This window comes from Lycium barbarum, chromosome 2 (genome assembly GCF_019175385.1).
Source record: "Lycium barbarum isolate Lr01 chromosome 2, ASM1917538v2, whole genome shotgun sequence".
NCBI lineage: Eukaryota > Viridiplantae > Streptophyta > Magnoliopsida > Solanales > Solanaceae > Lycium > Lycium barbarum.
The window spans coordinates 151,288,418-151,309,325 of record NC_083338.1 but is presented as its reverse complement, the minus strand read 5'-3'; the positions used below and the strand labels follow the sequence as shown (position 1 = coordinate 151,309,325).

Genomic DNA, 20,908 nt, shown 5'->3' with positions numbered 1-20,908 from the left:
GGGGGGGGGGGGTTAGCAGAGTTTAATATGCATCTTACGCGCCCCTTGTGCGTGTCCTCACGCTCATGTCCAACTCACCACAAAAATGTCAATAAAAGACACTATAAATAGGTATAGGGGGTAATAGGTCACCTATAAAGGTTAGGTGCGTCGTTGCAAATTTGGCCAAACATTGGGGTGCATTTTAAGTATTTTCCCATTATTTATATATACTTTTCTTTTTATTATAAGAAGTGAACATAAAAATAATTGGAAATTACTCCAGCTATATCCATAATCATTCAACATGAAATTTAAAAACTTAATTCAATGAAAACATATGCGCTTTCAAACAAATTCAAGTGAAATTCTACGCCGTTTTTACCTTTTAGGCGCAACTGTTTAGTAAATAATACTTCCTCTGTCCCAATTTATGTGATACTTTTCGCTTCCCGAGAGTTAAACTGCATGAAGTTTGAGCTACATTATAAAATATATTTTTTCACCAAATTGATATGAGAAAAGTTACACCTTATAGCAATTTTTATGTAGTTTTCAAATATATAAATTTTAATCTTAAAATATTGAATTAATCTAAACCAATTTAGCTTCAAAATTTAAACAAATTGACTCAAAAACCGAAATGTATCACATAAAGTGAGATGAAGGGAGTACTTTTTATTTCTCTGGCAACTCATTAACCGTTTAGATTTTGTCTAAAGATCATTTATTAGCAACCTGAAAATCTTATTAAAAATGTTAGAATAGGGTCAACTTTTTTATTTTAAAGTTGTTGCAAATGTTAGATTATAAGAAAGTGTACCATGCAATGATGTGGAATGCAGTGCAAATGAAATGAAATGCTATGCAATTCCCCCGGGCCTCCTCTCCGTACTGTACACACATGCTAAGGGCAATGCCTCATAGCCATGACCCATGGGGGACTCGCGAAGTCCATGTACCCTAGTTTCGGTAAATGACCTCGGACAAGAGCATTCATCTCGCTCCGATAAATGACCCCGGAACACGAGCAATCATCTAGCTCCGGTAAAGACCTCGGATCACGAGCTCTTATCTCTCTTTTACGTTCTCCGCAAAGACATCAGAGGCTACACTCTCTCACTTATCATCATTTCAAGTCACATCATATCAAGTCACATATAAATTAATGGATTTTATGCCATGCATAAATTCAATCGACTATACCGCAATTTTCTTAGAATGACAAGTCATATGCCAATGCAAGGAAATCACTCTGACCACAATAAATCGGGGAACCAAGGGATGTAATCATGAATGTCGGAAACAGCTCAAGTCACCAATGTTGACACCCAATTTTGTCCCTCCTTTATTTAATCTTATTTGCTCGGGCTTCTAAATTTATTGATGAGCTAAATATTTTATTTTCATTTTTTATTGCTACTATTATTAATATCGCTAATTTTATTTTCAACATTACGAGTGTTACTTTATCACAAATTTTAAATGGTTCGTCATCGTTTCATTTTAGGATTTGTACTCGTTAAATTAATTTTTACTTTGTTAAATCCTTACTTTCTATATACTAATTACTATTTATCTTCACGTAATATATATTGCACTAGTTGTCAAATTAGAAGCCCACAAATAATTGAAACAAAGAAAGAAGAACTCATTTTCGAACCAACAAACGGACCAGTCCACATTATTCCCCTACCCAAAACAATTCAGCCCACACTTAAAATTCAACTCAGCCCCCATGTTAATTTCAGACCAGCCCACTATTTTAATCCAATACCCGGTCCATCCCAACACTCGACCCGGTCCAACCCATTTCCCCTTCACCCTTTAACCTAATTCCTCTCCTTCTCTTTCTTATTCCCTTCTCCCATTCTCTTCCGCCTCTTTCTCCTCTCATCTCTCTGCTCCCTCACGTTCCTCTCCACCACACCTGCTCCCTGTCATTTCCACTCACCTTGTCCCCCACACGCCTCTGTCTCCTCCATCCCTCTCTGTTACCCGCTCCTCTCTCTCATACGCTCCTCTCTTTTCTTCAATACCAATGAAACCCTATAAAAATAATGCTAGTTGAATCGTTTAAAGAGAGGGATTTTGAGGAGCAAGAAACCCGATCAAGAAAAACAGACCAAAAACCCCAACAATCGGGAACAGAATTGTGAGGCATCCCCTCTGGGTCCTACACATACTCAGGTATTGTCTATGCCAGGGTACAGCCCGTCCGCCCAAGGCCTTCGCCCCAACCCTCATCACGCTGCAGCGCTACGGGGGGTCGAACGCGGAACCTCTGGCTCCTTTACATTCCCCAAAGGGAATCGCCTCTTACCGTATTTTTTTTACGTCGGATTATTTGTAAGCTGAGGTGGGGCCCACACATCGAGATTTTTTTTGAACATCTGAAAAGTCATATGAATCACATATGTGAAGTTAAACACAACTCAAGAAGGACCCTTGGGCCAAATCAAAGTGGAAGTCCTCCAAACGAATATTTTTAAGAAAACGTTTTCGGGTGATCTGAGTTTTAGGGGCAAAAACGGTATTATAAGTTTGGAATTTGGAAACATACCAAGAAATAGAAGTTGTAGATAATTGAATTAGCTTTCCAACCATAGGTCGTGGGTTCCCAGGTGACATCGGTACAAGGAGATATGGACGTTTTAAGGTCGAAAGGTCAGTGGGCTAGGCCCAACTCGGGGCCAACCGAGTTAGGCCCATGACAAAAAAAAAAGAAATTGAGGCCCAAATAAAGGGGGTGTCCGGCCATGGCTTGGCAAGCCCATGATATTTAATTAATTTTTCCATGTGCTAATTAGATAAAAGGGGATCATTATCATGGAACTTTCAAGAAAAATTTAGAAGGTGAAAAACAAAACAAAGAAGAGAGGGAGAAACCTAAGGGCCATTTTCGGCCAAGCTCAAGACCAAAAAAAAAAAAATTCAAAAATCATTTTCTACCAATTAAAGGGCCCTTAGCAAGGTGGAGTAGTCATTGGAGCAAGAAACCACATATTTTTGTGAGTTACAAGTCTTAGCCAAGAAGGAAGAAAAGAGAGAAAGGTAAAGAATTAATTCCTTTTTATTATGTTATGAAGGTTGGTTTATGTTGTAGTATGTAGAAATGAGTAGAATTTATGGAAATATGGAAGTTTACAAAGTGGGTGTGCATATATGTAAGTGGACATATATGTATATTGTTGTATAAATAGTATGAGTTGAATTTTATGTTGTATTCTAGTTGTGGTTATGGTGAAATTTATATTGGAAATGGAAGAAAATGGTTCAAGTTGGCATGGAAAATTATTGGAAATAGTTATAGGAAATTATGTGATTTTAATGCAGTTTTTATGTAATTATAGAAGTGGAGTTTTAAATGTGAATTATTATGTTAGTTGGTGAATTTGGAAGGATAATAGTCCATATTGGCATGAAAGATTGGTTGTTAAGCGGTTATGAGAAGTTTTGTGATTTTATGGTAGATTTATGTAATTATGAAAATGAAATTATTAAGGTGCAAATTATGATTATGGTTGATGAAATTGGAAGATGGAAATATGTTATGAATATGTAGATTGAAGATTAGAAGTTTTGGATGGATTATGGTTTTGGTGGAAAGTTTGTATATTTTGTATATCTTGTGAATATTTGGTAGAAACGATATGAAATGCTTCCGAATTATATTGTAATGATCTTGATTAGTAATGAATGTAAAAACATTGAGATTGGTTTGGAAATGTGAAGTTGGAATGAAAGCTATTGCATTATGTTGGAAAGAAGACTAGTTGTGTTATATTGTGTTTTGTAGTCATGGTTGTTGTCATTGTGTTGATAGTTTGGCCGGGTTGAATTCCCGGATTGTTGTTGATAAAAAATTGGCTAAGTTGAATTTTGGGGATGGTGTATTTATAGGGGAGATGCTGCCCAAATTTTTGTAGACAAGTATTGGTTAAGATTGAAATCTTAAAGCCTTACAATTAACATTTGGTAATTGTGACCAAATTGTAGATTTTGGCGAACTTGAAACTTGATTTTGGAGACGTGTATGAAGCGAAAAAGGTATGTAAGGCTTCACCCTTCCTTCTATGGCATGTCTTAAACGTAATAAGTTGGGTACGAGCCTCGGGGACAACTCTATTTCCCGGAATCCGCACTTAAAGTTTCCCCTTTTTCATTCAGTAGAATTGAATTAGAAATTGCGTAAAATATTGGAGAAACTTCCTAAACATCTAGAACTGGCATAAATATGACCCGACTACCTTAAAACCCTCACAAGTGACGTCATGAAATATAATGTACGTAAATTTGGTACGCCGCCTCATTTGACCCGAGGTGGGCCCATTGTTCCCGGATTTTCCCTATTGCTCCGTTTGACTTATTTTGGGAGTAGAATCCAAAGGAAACTTTTGATCCTCGTTCCGATTATCAAACGATAAGTACTGTACCATTCTAATGGAAATATGTATATGTATATAAAATATGTATATGTATATAAGATATGTAAAAGTATATAAGACATGTATATGTATATAAGATATATATATGTTTATAAAATATGTACATGATATACCAGTATATGTATATGATAAAAGATTCAGAGCGCTATAGACGCTGATATATGTACATGATGTATGCATATGTATACGGGGAAGATGGGAATAAGGGCAGAGCGTTATACACGCATATCCACCTGACCAGTTGGCATTACATGACATGATATCGTCCCGGACGCGGGATGTGTATTTATGGCTAAATGGATCGGCTGCCGACGCCTCGGCAATATGACATGTTCTATTTTTATATATATATGAACAAGAAAAGATTTTCAACGGAAAGCTAAGCTATGATATGATACGCTATGATACGCTATGCCATGATATGATACGCTACGACAAGCTATGCTATGATATGATAAGCTATGCTATGATATGACAAGTTACGCTATGGCATGATACACTATGACACACTATACTATGACATTGACATGATATAACACGATACGACATGCTGTAGTAAGACATGGCATTACACGATATAATATGCCATGATAAGACACGATAGGATACGATAGGGCACGATAGGACACGATACGACAAGATACGACATAATATAAGTTCTATTTTCTACGTTCATGGAGGGGAAACGTTTTTAAAAGGGAAAGACGAGCCATGCATGATAGCCGCCCAAAAAGGGGCCTTCCTATGTACAGGTTACTTTCTTGCCTCGTTATATGTCATGTGACTCCATGATATTATTAATCGCACTCTATGTTATTGCTTGCATTGTCTTCCATGCCTTACATACTCGGTACACTATTCGTACTGACGTCCCTTCTTGTGGACGCTGCGTTTCATGCCGCGCAGGTCAGCAGACAGGTGGACGTGATCCTTAGAAGCTCTACCAGCCGCACTTGACAGCGCTCCAGTTGTTCCGGAGCCTCACTCCAGCGGTACTATTTTATGCATATACATTCGGGCTTGGTAGCACCCCGGCCCTTTCTATGTATAAGTGTACTATGTCTAGAGGCTCGTAGACAGATACGTACAGTCAGTCAGGTACAGATATATGTATAGTATTTTGGCATGTTAATATTGTTGTACAAGGTAATAACGGAGTTTATTAGTTTATGTTCAAGGAAAAAAAAATGGCTCGGTTTACACGGCTTGCTAAGAGGTACAGGTAATACGATAGATAAGGGGTGCTCGGTACAAGTATCGGGTACTCGTCACGGCCCCTAGTCGGGTCGTGACAAGAATACTTCACCATACTCAGCATTTCACCTTTGCACTACTATTTTAAGTCTTAGCTTGTTCTAATTCTACTCCGTTTCAAGTTCTTTCTAGCCGCTGAGGTCTTTTCCTTAAAATATCGATTTCTTGAGTCTTAACATTTTCGGGTAGCTTACTCCTACATTTGACACGATTCGATAAATCATTCGAGTTTGCTCTTGAACATTTCTGGAAAACAAGAACTTCTGGATTGTTGTAATTCGAGTTTCGAGATCGTTTGTGGTATTCGAGAGAAGATTCGAGGCCATCGACACCCATTTCACTGTACCCAAAACAGGTCGGCACCATCTCTCTTTCACTCTATTTATTCAAGCAATATACCCTGTCACGAATATAACCTATTTGGGTAGATACGATGAAATGATTATATGATATGTCGATGTTTGGTTGTTGATTTAATTTGGTCTCAAATCTGTGTTTTATGCTCAGTTCCATTAGCAATCATGTATTAGATCTAATTCTATTTTAGTTTGATTAGTATGTTTATATGAAGATAAACATATCTTAGACCATGATACTAGTCATATCCGTGTGTTTTGTTTTTTAAAAAAATCATGAAATAAATATGTCAATACCTATATTAGCTCTAATGGTCTCTGTTATGTGTTAGTAGTAGAATATGACTATATTCAGGGTTCGTTTTGGGGTTTAGATGTCGCATACAGGAATTCGACAACAAAATACTTTGTTATGCAGTTTGTCCATGTTCAGTCTTATTTGCCTAATCTCATCATCGGCATGTTTTAGAAGAATATTTGGTCACGATTTTTAAGTATATAACTGTCTGCCCTCTTAATGAACTCATAAGAGTTTTTTTAAACTCAACAAAGGTGTGCAATGTGTTTCTCAAACTAACTGTAAAGAGCCCTGCATGTGAAATGAAATTGAGGTAACATTTTAGGACTTCAGCATGACTGTCCAAGCTGGTTATTTGCCTAGTTTAATATGTGGTAACTTCCTTGGGTTGCTTAAGGCCTGGTTTTTCTGCTAACATGGCAGTTTTAAGTCCATTATTGTTCTACATGCTTGGATCTGGAACATGCTATTAAGTTTATGGTTTCATGTGTTCAAATGTTGTGACCTGCGTCTGATCATGCATGCTATGACTAGAGCTTTACCCCTGAATTGCCCGCATGAATGTGCTGAGCTCCTAACCAAGCTGCAGTGCTATTGTTAACTTTAAATCCATAATAAGCTTGCTGTTGTGCCTCCTCATACTTCAGAGCATTTACCTTTGCATCCTTACTGTGTGAAGTCATATGCCATTCAGCTTGCATCATGTTTTGATCTTGTTGCCAATCTGCTTGCCTTTGCCCATCCCTGAGATGCCATGATATAGCTATCACTCTGTAGTACTCATTTGACTCTCTTAAATTCGTTTGAGTTTAGGATCATGGTTGACGTTCGTATTCCTCTAAATAAGTTAAACATACCTCTCTCAATTAGTGTGCATACTCGGCATGTCTGCCTAAGTCTAGTTATATTTGGTTTGACTAATTAAGTTTGTCATTGAACTTTAAAGTGCACCCTTACCCATCCTGTTTGTCCTTTGATCCCATATATCTACTGCTCATACTTTCCTTTACTATTCAATGTTACCTGCTTTTGCTGAGACTCTAAGTCCACTCATGAGATTGTCTTTGCCCCTTCACAGCTGCCTATGCTCACAGCTGCTATTACAGCTGTTGTTACTGCTTGTTTGACTTGTTATTACTGTTTTGTGTCATTAAGGACTTTGTAAAATTAATCTCATATGTATGTATTTGTGCATCGCCTCCCACTCATGCCTAAATCTTTGAATGCTCAAAGTCCGCAATAATCCCTTCTTGAACTTAATTGTCATTGCATGCATATTTTAAAAAAAAAAATTGATTCAAAACACTGATTGAAAAATTGGTTTGAAATCTCACATGTATTCTTGATAAATGGCCACTCATTCAATCATCAGAATCTAATCCTTGATGCTTGCTGACTGTTTGGTTACATTTATGCTCCAAATACTCATGTTGACTTATCTTCGCATATTCTCTCTCTGATTTTCTGTTTGTGGTATGATATACCTCGAAGTATACATAGTATATGAGCCTTAGTATACATCAAGTGTATACAAGAGCCGCATATCAGTGTATACCTTTCAGGTATACCAGGCATACTCTGAATACTGTGCATATATTAGTCATTATATATGTCTTGAACTTTGCACATGTCTAATGCATAATAGATGTTATACTGTTTGATTCAGTTGAGTTTGGTTGTTGCCTTGTTTATGCGTAGTAAGTGTGTGGTGGCTGAATTGTGTATACATGAGATATATCTAGAATATACACAGAGTATACAATCTGTTAATTTGTTTTCTTTGAGTTCATAATTCGTATGTTTAACACTATTCGTTGACCATATACTAATCCTTTTCATTTTTTTATATACATGACACATCGCATACGAGTCCGAGGGATTCACATTCTTCCGCATTCGACGTTGGGCTAAAAGCCCAACATAATTTCTCTCTTGTCCAGCCTGCCCACAGCAACAACAACAAAACAAAGGGGCTTTCTGGGCCGAAGCCCAATAACAAAATAGGCTGCAGCAGCAGTCCAAAAAATGGACTGTTCCATTTGCTCTTCTTTCCTTCTATCTTATTTTTGTTGTATTTCTTATTTACCTTGTATGACTAACACTTTATTTTTGCCTTTTAGTTTATACGAATTATAGAGAATTAGTACGGGTAGTTGTAGAAACAATAAGTAGTCATCTTAAGGAAGAACTATTAATAATTCCATCAGTTTCGTTTTCTTTTTATCTATTTTATCTATTTCTAAAATTGTTTATAGTACTTATAGTATTCACTTATATTACACAATTGATCTTCAAAGACGCGAAGTCGCGAACATCTATTTTGAATTAAGGGTACGTCCTAGTCTTATTATCTTAGAAAAAATTGAAATGCCACTAAGATGTAAGTATGAACTCATGTATACTTTATCAACAACTCTTCAAATTTGAATCAATCATGTACATTGAGAAAAAAAATCCATCTTATCTTTATTTTTATAACAAAATCAGCTAATGTCTCCCCTTTTGAGTCATTTTCAAACATGTTTAAAACATTACACCATCCCGCGTTTTTCTTCAATTTATTTTTCTTTTATGCAAATTATTATTTTCTACAAGTCCTATTTTAAATAGCATTCTTACATGGCTATTTACTACTTTAGTCATATTTACAAAGCTATTTTCTTTCCTATAATACTATATTTACACTTAGCCTAACTAATCATAAGTCTGGTCGGTTAACCATTGTTAATGGGTCTTAAAGGGTGCCTAATACCTTCCCTTTAGACTAATTGAACCCTTACCTAGAATCTTAAGTTTCGCAGACCTTAAACAGAGTTAACTTTAAACATAACTTTAATAAACTTTAGGCGTCCTAATTCACCATAAATAATTTGGTGGCGACTCCTTAAAATAAATAAAAAACAGGAATCACCAATATGTTGTACTCTACTTTAACCCGGTTAAAAAGGGGTATGACAACCAATACAAGTTTTGTTACTCTTTGTGAGATTCGTGAGATATCAGATTAGCAATATCAACCAACAATCATGGATAATAACAAACACGGGGGTAAGCCCACATAACAGCTGACGATACCAACCTAATTAGAATTCACCTCTTTGCCATGCCCGTAGGTGTATTGTGCTTTCTCCGTCAATAATTACCATCTACATATGTGTCCCTAATCGGAGTCTATATAAAAGTAAACTGTAACCTACCTCGAGGGCCGAACAGGAGCCACAGCACAATCACTTCCAAGTCTTTCCTGTCCGGAGCGCTTCCGAACCATGAAGGTCTACCAAATACGAATAGCATATTAGAAAATGAATCTATGAACACCCATAACTCTATCCTTTTAAACGACTCAAAAATGACCTTAGAAAATGACCCGGGTCTACATGGGTAAAATAGGAAATTCATCAGAAAATTAATTTGTCCAAAGCTTAAACAATCCATAACCCAAGGTTCATGCATTTCTAACCCCAAGAGAGCTTTACTTTCATCAATTTACCAAAACAAAAACCAATTTCAAGAAAACCCATAGGTTAACCCATTTGAAAATCTGTTTTAGAAGTCAAAATTGGAGTTGGAAATGACTTACCCAAGCTAAACATAATTCCATCCTCCCAATGGAGTAATATAACAAAATTTGTGGTACTCCGCCGAATTGAGCCCTGATGGTGTTTGTTATCATGTCTTGCAACTGTTGAAACACAATGCCATCCTCATAATGGAGTAATATAACAAAATTTGTGGTACTCCACCGAATTGAGCCGTGATATTGTTTGTTATCATGTCTTGAAACTGTTAAACTAGTAACGCTGCAACTGAAGCGAATTGTTTTTCCTGAAACTTGTATTCAACGAGTGAATCCGCAATATCCTTGTTTTGTGGAGTGAAACCTGGTGGACAAGTGGGGATATGACTCGACTCTGCAGGTGCTAAGGCCTCCAACTTGTTCATAAATTGAGTGATTTGAAGATTTTTGTCGTCAACAGACTTCTTCAAGGCTTCAATGTTTTTCTCCATCACCGAGAGCTTTTCGTCCATGTCAGTTGCGTCAGCCATCAATGCGTTGACATTAGTTGAAATTGGAGAATTTGTTGAATCCTCAGATTCACCAAAGTTGAAGCCAGTTTGAGAGTGTTCGTCAAACACATGGATGCAAGGTTTCTCCCAGGGATTTCAGTTACAACCGTCATTTGAGAATTGGTTTTTTTTGCCATCTCCAATGAGGTGAAGTATTCAGATCCCTTCAAGCCATTAGTCTTAAACTTGAGATGAGTGATTGGGCCAGCATGACTAAGATCAAAAAATGCATCAATAGTAGCGTTCTTGCATAGAACATCGTTGGTCTTTCTGAAGGCCATTGTAGTAATTGAATTTGTAGTTTCTGATTTGCAAGAGGAAGAGATAAAGAGCATAACTGGTCCCATTGGGCGTGCCAAAATTTGTTCGCAATAAATTTTCAAGTGCCGAAAATTAACTGCAATAATAAATAAAAGAAAAATGTAATTTTATTTAATCTTGTGAGTACAATTTTGTTTTCCTCTTGATTATTCTCTTCTAAATGCATCATTGATTCGAAGGCCTTCGGTAGCGTATTTCTCGAATGGTAGGATGATTTGGACCTTCTAGAGATGTATTTTGATCGCTAGGAATGTCGGGCGGTACTTCGTCGTTTTGATTGATCTCCGGCAGAACTCCGTCGATACTCCTCTGAAGAACTATGTAGTCGTTGTAGTCGCTTTCTTCAATGCTTGCTGAATCCCCCAAGAAAGTTATGTAAACCCCCTATTTATAGTTGTAGGGAGTAAGCAATTCGAATGTAGATGAACTCTCTTGCCTCATTCTGATTGGTTCTTGTAAATCATCAAGCTTATCACAAATGCTATGTGATAAGGTTGCTTGTGATTGGCCAAGACATGTCATTTTGGACACTTAGCGACTTTTGATATGTTCTTGCATTTGACTGGGATGTCATGTCACTTGACATGTAGCTTGAGTTCAGGTGTTTAGATGAGATGGACATTGGGCTAAAAAATAATAATATGAACTAATTTAATTTGTAAAGTCCAAATTAATTACCAGCCCCAAGTAATTTAGAACATAATCCAAATTTTGTATAGATCACATTCAATTTTTGTAAAGATCACATTCAATAATTTTTACATGTCTACAGGTATACCAAACCAATGATGATGTGTCATTGGGAGCTTGGTTTATTGGACTTGATGTGCAACATATAGATGATTGCCGATTGTGTTGTGGAACCCCCCACCTAGCAAAGCCTCTTTTTAGTGATTGTTTTAGATTTGCTATCAGTATTAGCTAAGTTTCTTCGCTCTTCAAATGTGGCCATGATGTTTAACAGTAATGAGAAAAGTTGGAAAATTCGTTTTGGAAGTTTTCTTAGAGAAATTGAAATTTAATAGGTTGTTTCAATTACAAGATCTGAATTTTTTCCCTTACATGCTACCTCAAAATCAAATTAGTGTGCCAATATACGAGGAAGAATTACTTATAGGTTCTGTTGCAATATTTGTTCAACGCAAAAAAGATCAATGCATTCTCTTAGATGTGGCGTGACTGGAGTTAATTTCAGGTAGAATCAATACCTTCTGGTCATTTGCATTTAAAGAGCAATTCACACATAGTACAATAATTCTAATGTGACAAAGAATATACTATAATAGTAGGTAGAGCTTAACAAATTCCGATTGTTACAAAAGTTCGGATTTTAGACCAATGAGGTGGTCTACAAGATCGAAATCAGAAGTTCGGATTTTAGACCAATGAGTTGGTCCACAAGATCAAAATCATATTGGACAAAGGAATGAATTACATTAAGTTCAATGTCATATAAATAGGCTAAGTAATATTACAATAAGACTTAAGGAATTCACAGATAGGGTGTGAGACTATGTTTTCATATTAGATCTTAAAATGAAAATAATATAGGAAAAACCACAAGTTTTCGCTTTGGAGGAAGCCAAATGTGATCAAATGAAAATAGCTCAGTAAGAAATTTATCTTTAAAGAGAATCAATTCATAAAGGAAAATACCATAATGCAAAAAAATTAGCATTGATTTGTGCCTTACATGTACATTTTCAGCCATATTTACTGCTCCTTTTGGAATGGCATATCTTTAGCTACTGGGTTGTGTAACTGTTCCTTGAATTAGATAGCCTCTGAACAACAGAACTTTTAGAATATAGTTTTATGGTACTAGATGAATAACTAAGTCATGAAATCAAGATAGAGTTAAATTCTTCATCGAATCTCATTTCGATTAACTTGCGTACCCACCTCTTTTGAATCATAAATTTTAAAAGCTAAGTTTATGATGTATTACAGGAGGAGTTGGAAATGCTACTGAAATTTTGTAGTAAACATTTTCTCGCGATGTGTGATGCACAGACCTCTGTTCTAACAAGTGGTTGGCTCTTTGAATGACTCACCTTATCCTCTATTTTTTGGTTCCATTTCCTTGATTTTCACTCTTAATTCTGCATTTCCAGCTATAACATTCTCTCTGTCATTCCCAAGGAGCGAGCGAGGTGTAGAAGGATCAAGAGAAATGGTTATGGCGAGGCTGGGCCTTATTCGTTTGATATGATCGGGATTGTTTGGTTGGCCTATAATCAACTTTCAACCCGCCAGTGATATTATTGCTGCTATCCCCTCAACTGAGTTCTCTCTTGCAAGCACCAGATCCGCATTCACTGAAGCCATGCGAGCAAAATGAGAAAAGAGGTAAGTGTTATTGACCGTGGAAATTAGTTTGCTATGAGATGATATGTACAGTAATTTTTATGCAGCATGGTTAAATTTTAGAGAAAGTTTGATCCACCAGCTTTCTAAAGAAAGAAGTGCGAGTTGATCCAGCCAAGAAGCAAAAGGAATGTGGAGACTTTATGCAGTAAAATTTGCAGGGAAGCAGGAGACGGACACAACTGTTTGGTCTCTACCATTTGTGCATACCTCAGATTGGTCAAGTTTGAAAATTCTATGTTCTTTTTTTAGTTTTTGATAAAACTGAAACTTGTGTTGAGACCCAAATGATTGTACTTAAGTGATATTTGATTACAGGTTGTAATAATACTTACACCTAGGTTCTGTGAACTTACATATCTGTATATAAACTTTTTGTGGAAGGACATGTCTCCTGCGGGGCTAAATTACCCAATTTTACTTACTCACATCTAGCCTCTGCATGTGATCGATAGTTCTTTGTTTTGTGAGTGTGAAGAGGGACAATAATTTTTATGGCATATGTTCACAAGTTTAAAAGTGATTAGGAGCTCTAAATTTAATTTTGTTGAGATAGACAATTAAGCACAAACATGAAATAGGAGGTGATAAGAGGTCTAAGGTAACATTGTGTTTGAATTAACGAGAGGAACAAAGGGCACTTATAGAACTTGAAATCTGCGTTTTGAAGCAATTTCGTGTTTCAGCCAAAATATAATGTTCTCATTTATACTTTAGCTATTATGCATGGTAAGCATTACTCTTTGAGAAAATACATAGAAACCCCCCTTAACTTTTCAAAAAGACACTGAAACTTTGCGGGGGGACTACTTCAAAGTAATATTATTATACCCTTTTCGGTCAACCCCAATTATAAGAAAAAATTGTGTTGTCACGCACCAATCATTATGTGACACGTGTCAATTTCTTTAAAAACATTTTTTGCTCTTCTCTCTTTTTCTTTCTTCCCCGTTATACCCACCCTTTCATCTTCTTCAGCATCCTTTAATCCCCCCCACCCCCCCCCCCCCCCCCCAAAAAAAAAAAACAAACAAAATTTCAGCCATTAAACGCCTTTGCCATTTTTTGTTCAAAATCAAAAAATTTAATTCTTGTGATATATGTTTCAGCATATTTAACATTGAATTAATTAAGTTGATCGGAAGTTGAATATGTGGGATAAAAAAGAAAAAAAAAATTATCAACTCATTTTCGATGTATTCTCTCTTTTTGTCACGACCCAGCCCCGTGGGCCGCGACTGGTGCCCTAATTGGACACCCAAACAGACTTACGTACCAGATCGACATATCAAAGACTTATCCAAATTTAGCATACGTTCTTTTGCACAAATACTGAGAACATACATCATCTTAAGCGGTCACCCATACAAAAACATCATATCAATCCTGTAGGCTGGCGGAATACACATCGCCCCAAATATACACACATAAACAAACATATGGGCCGTTTTGGCCATAATAACAAACGGGACCGCTTAAGGCACAAGTCACACACATAATCGAACAAACACGACCCATGACCCACATATATGTCTACAGACCTCTACAGATAGCAACAGAATCACAAGACGGGACAGGGCCCCGTCATACCCCTGAACCACATACATATGTACAATGGCAAAAGACTGTACCAAGACGTAGGCTCCGGACAACTGTCACGACCCAACCCCGTAGGCCGTGACTAGTGCCCGATCTGGGCACTCAAACGCATTCTAATATATGGCAGAAGCCGACAAGGCTTTATTCTAAATTTAGATAATTTCCAGAAAAATTTCGGCAGAGTTTCCTTTGTTTTACGGACTAACCCAAATACCCCGCACGCAGAAAATACCAACAAAGGCCTCACAGGGCCAACAAAGCAACATCTACATATATGCGGACCGGCCGCCGCGGCGAAGGGGATCGCCCAAACACAACACACACACATATCTGTACAGAAAGATCCCAACCCACAAACATGTCCACAGACCTCTAACAGACCGACAGAATCATATGACGGGACAGGGCCCCGCCGTACCCATGAACGAGAAATATATATATGTAGAAGTGACAGACTATACCAAAAGATGGCTCTGAATAAAAGAGCGCTCCAAAAATAGTAGAATGAGATCCTAAGCAGACGGATCAGCAAACCTGTCGTCGGTACCTGCGCGGCATGAAAACGCAGCCCCCGAGGAAAGGGGGTCAGTACGAAATATGTACTGAATATGCAAAGCCTGAATTACAGAAACAAGATCATAACCGGTACAGAACGTACAGAAAGTAAGCAGAAAATCCAAAGTGTCAAACACATAATTTCAAAATATGCAGAGTGTGTACAGAAACATATGTCATATCAAATCCGGCCCCTGCCAAGGGACTCGGCAGACAGAACGTGGCCACCCTCCCGACGCTGGTGCCACAACACAAAAGAATCAGAAGAGGGGCATGACCCCGTAACATAATATGTCATATCAGATGGCCATAGTAAATCATATCAGAACAAACGTACATGGCACAACATACTCCACAAACCCATGTACGCGTATACCTGCCCCCTCACATCGAGGCACGGCGAACAATGCAGGGGATTACGCTTGACAACATATCCTGGCCCGGGCTCAGTGTGGGAAACATTGGGGCATCCACGAATAGAGTCGTGAGAAACTAATGCAAGTAAAATATCATAAACGTTTCCATAGACTCGATGAGGCATATCAAAGACAAACCGTTCCGATGAAGTCGGAAGGAATCATAGTAAATGAGTTTCGAGTATCAAAACAATTTATCAGACTTAATGGAATATTTAAAACCATGTTAGTTAGGTAATTAAAAGGGTAGTCGAAACGTTTCTTTCAAAAATCGTTCAAAAAGGGGACTTTAGTACATTAAGGGCAAAACCGGGAATAGCGGGCCCACCTCGGAACAAGCAAGGCGGTGGGCTCAAATTACGCCCTTTAAGCTTATGGGGTCACCTATAAAGGTTCCACGGACATTCTATAGCTTTTCAAGGAGTTTAGAGAAAGTCTACATACTTTCAGGAAAAGCATATCAAAATTGTTCAATTCTACTGAAGGAAAAACTGATATTTTCTCTTGCGGATTCCAATGGCCAAGAAGGTCTTTTGAGGCCCGAATCCGATCCTAAAACACTTAGACATGCCAAAAGAAGGATCGGGGTAGCTTTACATACCTTTCAAGCTCCTTACGCCTTTCTAAACTCACTTCCCGTTTCGTCAAAAATCTGCAAATGGTCAAGTTTGCCAATTGTAAGTTATAGATGCTACAAATTCAATTCAACTCTTATTTGTCTACCGAAATTTCGGCAGCACTTCCCCTATACATATAGCACCCCCGAGAACTTAACTCGGCTCACAATCATCAACAACAACCCAAGCAACAACATCAACATCAACAACAACATTAGAAACACAATATGGCAACACTAGTTCTACTTGCCGACATAATGTCATAACCTTTACTTTAACCTTAACTTTCAAACTATTCTCAACAATTTCACATTCATTATCAATCTAGATTACCACAACATAGTTTAAAAGCATTTCATATCGTTTTTCCACAAGATATTCATACGATGTACATAATATACAAACTTTCCGCCAAAGTCATAACGCATTCGAAACTTCTAATCTTTGACTTACGTATTCATAACATGATTCCATCTTCCAAATTCATCAATACCCGTCATAATTTGCAACCTAATAACTTCATTTTCATAATGTCGCAAAATCATACTTAAACGACATAAGTTTTCTACATTCCATTTCAAAGCAAACTCATATCGTTTTACTTTCATTTACATTGCAAGAATCACAATAACACAATTAACACACTAGACGAACTTAATCCATTTCCATTCCACACACCCCATACCACACGGCCAAACACCCCACTACCAACTACTATCCAATTCATTCAATTTTCATTTCCAAGATGCATTTCATTCCATCCACAACTAGAATATGATATAAATTCAACACCTTACAATTATACACATACATATATATACACGGCCACATGCCTATATACATATCCAGTCGGTAAACTTCTATTTTTCCGTACAAACAACTCATTCTCACATACTACAACACAAACAAAACTTCATAACACAATAAAAAGGAATGAATCCTTACCTTTTTCCCTAGTCTTCTTTACTTGAACTAGTGATCAAATTGAGGAACCAAGTGCTTCTTCCTCCAAGACAACTACACCAAGTTGAAGAGGCTACCCAAATTAGTAGGAAAACCACAAAATATGAATTTTTGAAGCAAGATTTTTTAGGCTTATTTTTTCACTCCAAAGCCGAAACCCTCTTCTCTTTCTCCTCTCTTGTTTTGTTTTTCTTGCCTTCTAAATTTTTCTTGAACTTTCAATGTATCTTATAGCCCCTTAATTAAAATTGTCACATGGTTGCCATGTGACTTGGGTTTGGGCCAAGTATGTTGGCCGGCCACCCCTTATGAATTGGGCCTAAATTTTTCTTTCAATTATTTGGGCCCAATGGATTATAATTCCCGTTTTGTAATTCCCGAAACTAATTTTCGAAATCCCAAATTTGCCCTTAGCGTTCCTCGACACTTCTATATTAATATTCTTTTCATAACAACTCAAGGGTTACATAAATTCAATTATGACCTTATTTCATACAGGTCCAAATTATTTCCAATTTTCCAAAGGTGTGAAAACACGGGATATAACAACAACCGAGCACTCCAAGACAGCAGAATAGAATCCTAAGCGGGCGGATCGGTAAATCAGTCGTCTATACCTGCGTGGCATGAAACGCAGACCCCGAAGAAAGGGGGTCAGTACGGAATATGTACCGAGTATGTAAAGCACGGAACGTAGTAAACAAAGTCATAACCGAAGCAGAATGTACAGAAAATGAACGGAATATCCAGAATAGCAAAATGCTGATCATAAAGCATAAATAGTGCATGCAGAAAACATATGTCATATCTGGTCCCATTACGGGACTGGGTAAACAGAACGTGGTCGCCACCCCGACACTGGCGCCACAACACAGCATAACTCCAGAGTAGGGAATAACTCCGTAACATATCATATCATATCATATCAGAATGTGCACATGTCAAACATATCAGATGGCCATATCATATCATATCATCATATATCAGAATATGTGTACATGGCACAACATACTCCACAACCCATGTACATGTATACATGCCCCCTCACATCGAGGCGCGGCGAACAATGCAGTGGAATACGCGTGATAACATATCCTGGCCCGGGCTCAGTGAAGGAAACATTGAGGCATCCACGAGTGGAGTAGTGAGAAACTAAATGCATATAATTAAATAAATTCCAAAACTCGATGGACAAATATATTTACGACATCCGAAGGCTCAGAAATCAGTTTCGGGTCAATCAGAATTAGTATACGAAAGTTACGAACTTTTGAAGTACAGAACGTTCTAAAAACGTTTCAGAAGCTCTTTTTGAAAATTCAAGTAACAATCATATTAGGGAACTTTTAAATATCCTTATGGATCAAATCGAATGGAGCCTTTAGAGTCATATGTACGTATCAAAATATATATCCAAGACTTTAGCCATATCAAATATTTTTCGAACAACATTCGGAAACATATCGAATAGAACTTCGGACATCATAACTACGTATCAAACCATATGGAATGGCTTATGGAAGTCAAAGATATTGGCCATCCTGGTGGCTTTAAGAATAGAATTTTCTTTAAAAGCATACATATGTGTTATTTGTTCGTTTCATAAAGGTCATGCCAAAAGAAAGAAAGGTAGGCTTTACATACCTGGGTTTCTATCTAATTGTCCAACGTCTACTTCTCGAACTCGTAAGACTACAATTAAGATGATAACATCACGATTAGACCACCTACACCATTTACAATTTAATTTGCATACAAATGGAACTTAACAAAATTCGAGCAGCATTTCCTCTATAACCCTTACTCCAATCCAATTCCAAAACGGTCCATAATACGTACAATATCCCCAACAACAGCAACAACACTAAATAGCAACATAACCACTTGAGAATTTCCCCAAAAACCTCACCAAAATAGTCCACAAGGCAATCATGTCAACAAACTAGTTAATACTTTCGTAGCACCATTTCCGCCACTTTAAACTAGGGAATTCTTTCGTAAACAACTTAATTAACAAGATATGAGGATAAAACATACCTTAATTGATGAATCTATCAACCATCCTTTTCACTTAAATTTGCCAAGAACAATCTTGCTCCTGTTAGATATTTGAACAAGAACTATACTTGCTTTCATAAAATAAGTGTGAAACGTTGCTGCATAAGTTCATGAGAAATTATTTAGCTAAGTATAACTTGGGGCTGCTGGTTACGTTTGGAAATTTCTCCCAAAATGAGAAAATAGGTACTGCCAACGTTTAATTCTCTCAATGACTTGTTGCTAAAATTAACGAAAATGGGTGTTGGAAGCAGTTAGTCTACTTGGTATATAAGAAGACATGTGTCCCTTATTTTACTCATCCCTTAGAATTAACTTAGCTTCTTGTAAGCACATGAATTCTCCACGTAGCAACACTTGGACAGGCCATTTAATCCTTTTCCAACTATTGATGTTAATCTTTATCCAATGCTAGTAATTCCCTTGGTGGGACCGATGTGTCCCATGTTGTCCCCCTTAAAATCAATAGAATGTTTATAATAATTCTACACGTAATTTATTTCTTAATCTTTATTTAATTAAATATGGACTACTCTTAACATACTTCATATACTCATTATCATGATTATGCAACATGGCACTAGTTCATAGCTCTTTTTGATACACGCAAAATATTATTTCCAATCATCGTTGTCACACTTTTTCCATCTTAAATCATTTCGGGACTTTATTCCTTGTATACATCGAGTTCTTAATTTTCATGCTTGAATATGACCATATTCTTCGGGCTCAGGTAAATTTGTTCATGTTGGATGTTTCAATTTCCTAGTCCAAAAATACGGGATGTTATGGAGTAAGATGGAAACTTATCAGAAAAAGATTATTGCTGGCCAAATTTCTTAATTATAAAGAATGAATAGGTAATGATGATGTCTAATACATGTCCAAAATTCATGTGGTAACGTGGATGATATGCCACCCCTCCAATTATTTTAATGTAAAAAGTAAAATCATAAGATATAATCTCATACACTAATATTTTAATATTTCTTTGAAATACATAAGCTTCCAAAAATTTTGTTATTGAAATATCATATCAACTTAAGACATACACGTATTTCATAAAAACTAATACATCTAGAAATCATGTTCGTCAAATTATAATCTTTCCTCAACTTAACATCAATAGTACAAATTATTGTACTATCAATTCTCATAATGGAAAAAGATAGCTTTTCATAAGAGAAAATAATTTATGTACCCATAACAAATAAAATCTCATTTCTAAATGTCCTCATACCGCACACATAATTAAAAATGTATCCCAGAAGTAGTAACAGTAATAACTATAGAAAATCATGCTTATCAAATATTTACTAAAAGGGATTTACTTAAAAGAAAATACTATATCAAGACCATATATAACAGTTTCAAAATTCATCAAACTTATTCCGTTACTAATGTCATTGAACTCGTACGCTTTCCAACTTGTGAAAACGAGGGATGTAACATCCTTCCCCCCTTTAGAACATTCGTCCTCGAATGTTAAACTCTGCTGTCACCTTTCAAACCAAGCTCTTGGTGCCTGCTTTAGCTTGCCGGAGGCCGTAACATAAATTCCGACAAGATCAGGAATTCTTTTATCTAGCCTGGAGCCAAGCTTGTGTAG

At 36.9% G+C, this 20,908-nt stretch overlaps 2 long non-coding RNA genes across 2 annotated transcripts; one reads left to right on the top strand and one right to left on the bottom strand.

Annotated features, from left to right (window-relative positions):
• The first annotated feature begins 2,412 nt into the window (after window positions 1-2,412).
• On the top strand, window positions 2,413-5,653 carry LOC132623943 (uncharacterized). The gene is made up of 3 exons (XR_009576485.1): window positions 2,413-3,033; window positions 3,979-4,029; window positions 5,334-5,653. It is a non-coding gene; the product is annotated as an uncharacterized LOC132623943 (long non-coding RNA).
• An 8,743-nt stretch (window positions 5,654-14,396) lies between these two features.
• On the bottom strand, window positions 14,397-17,534 carry LOC132623936 (uncharacterized). The gene is made up of 3 exons (XR_009576483.1): window positions 17,224-17,534; window positions 16,263-16,313; window positions 14,397-15,237 (listed from the first exon to the last, which is right to left on the bottom strand). It is a non-coding gene; the product is annotated as an uncharacterized LOC132623936 (long non-coding RNA).
• Between the last annotated feature and the right edge of the window lie 3,374 nt (window positions 17,535-20,908).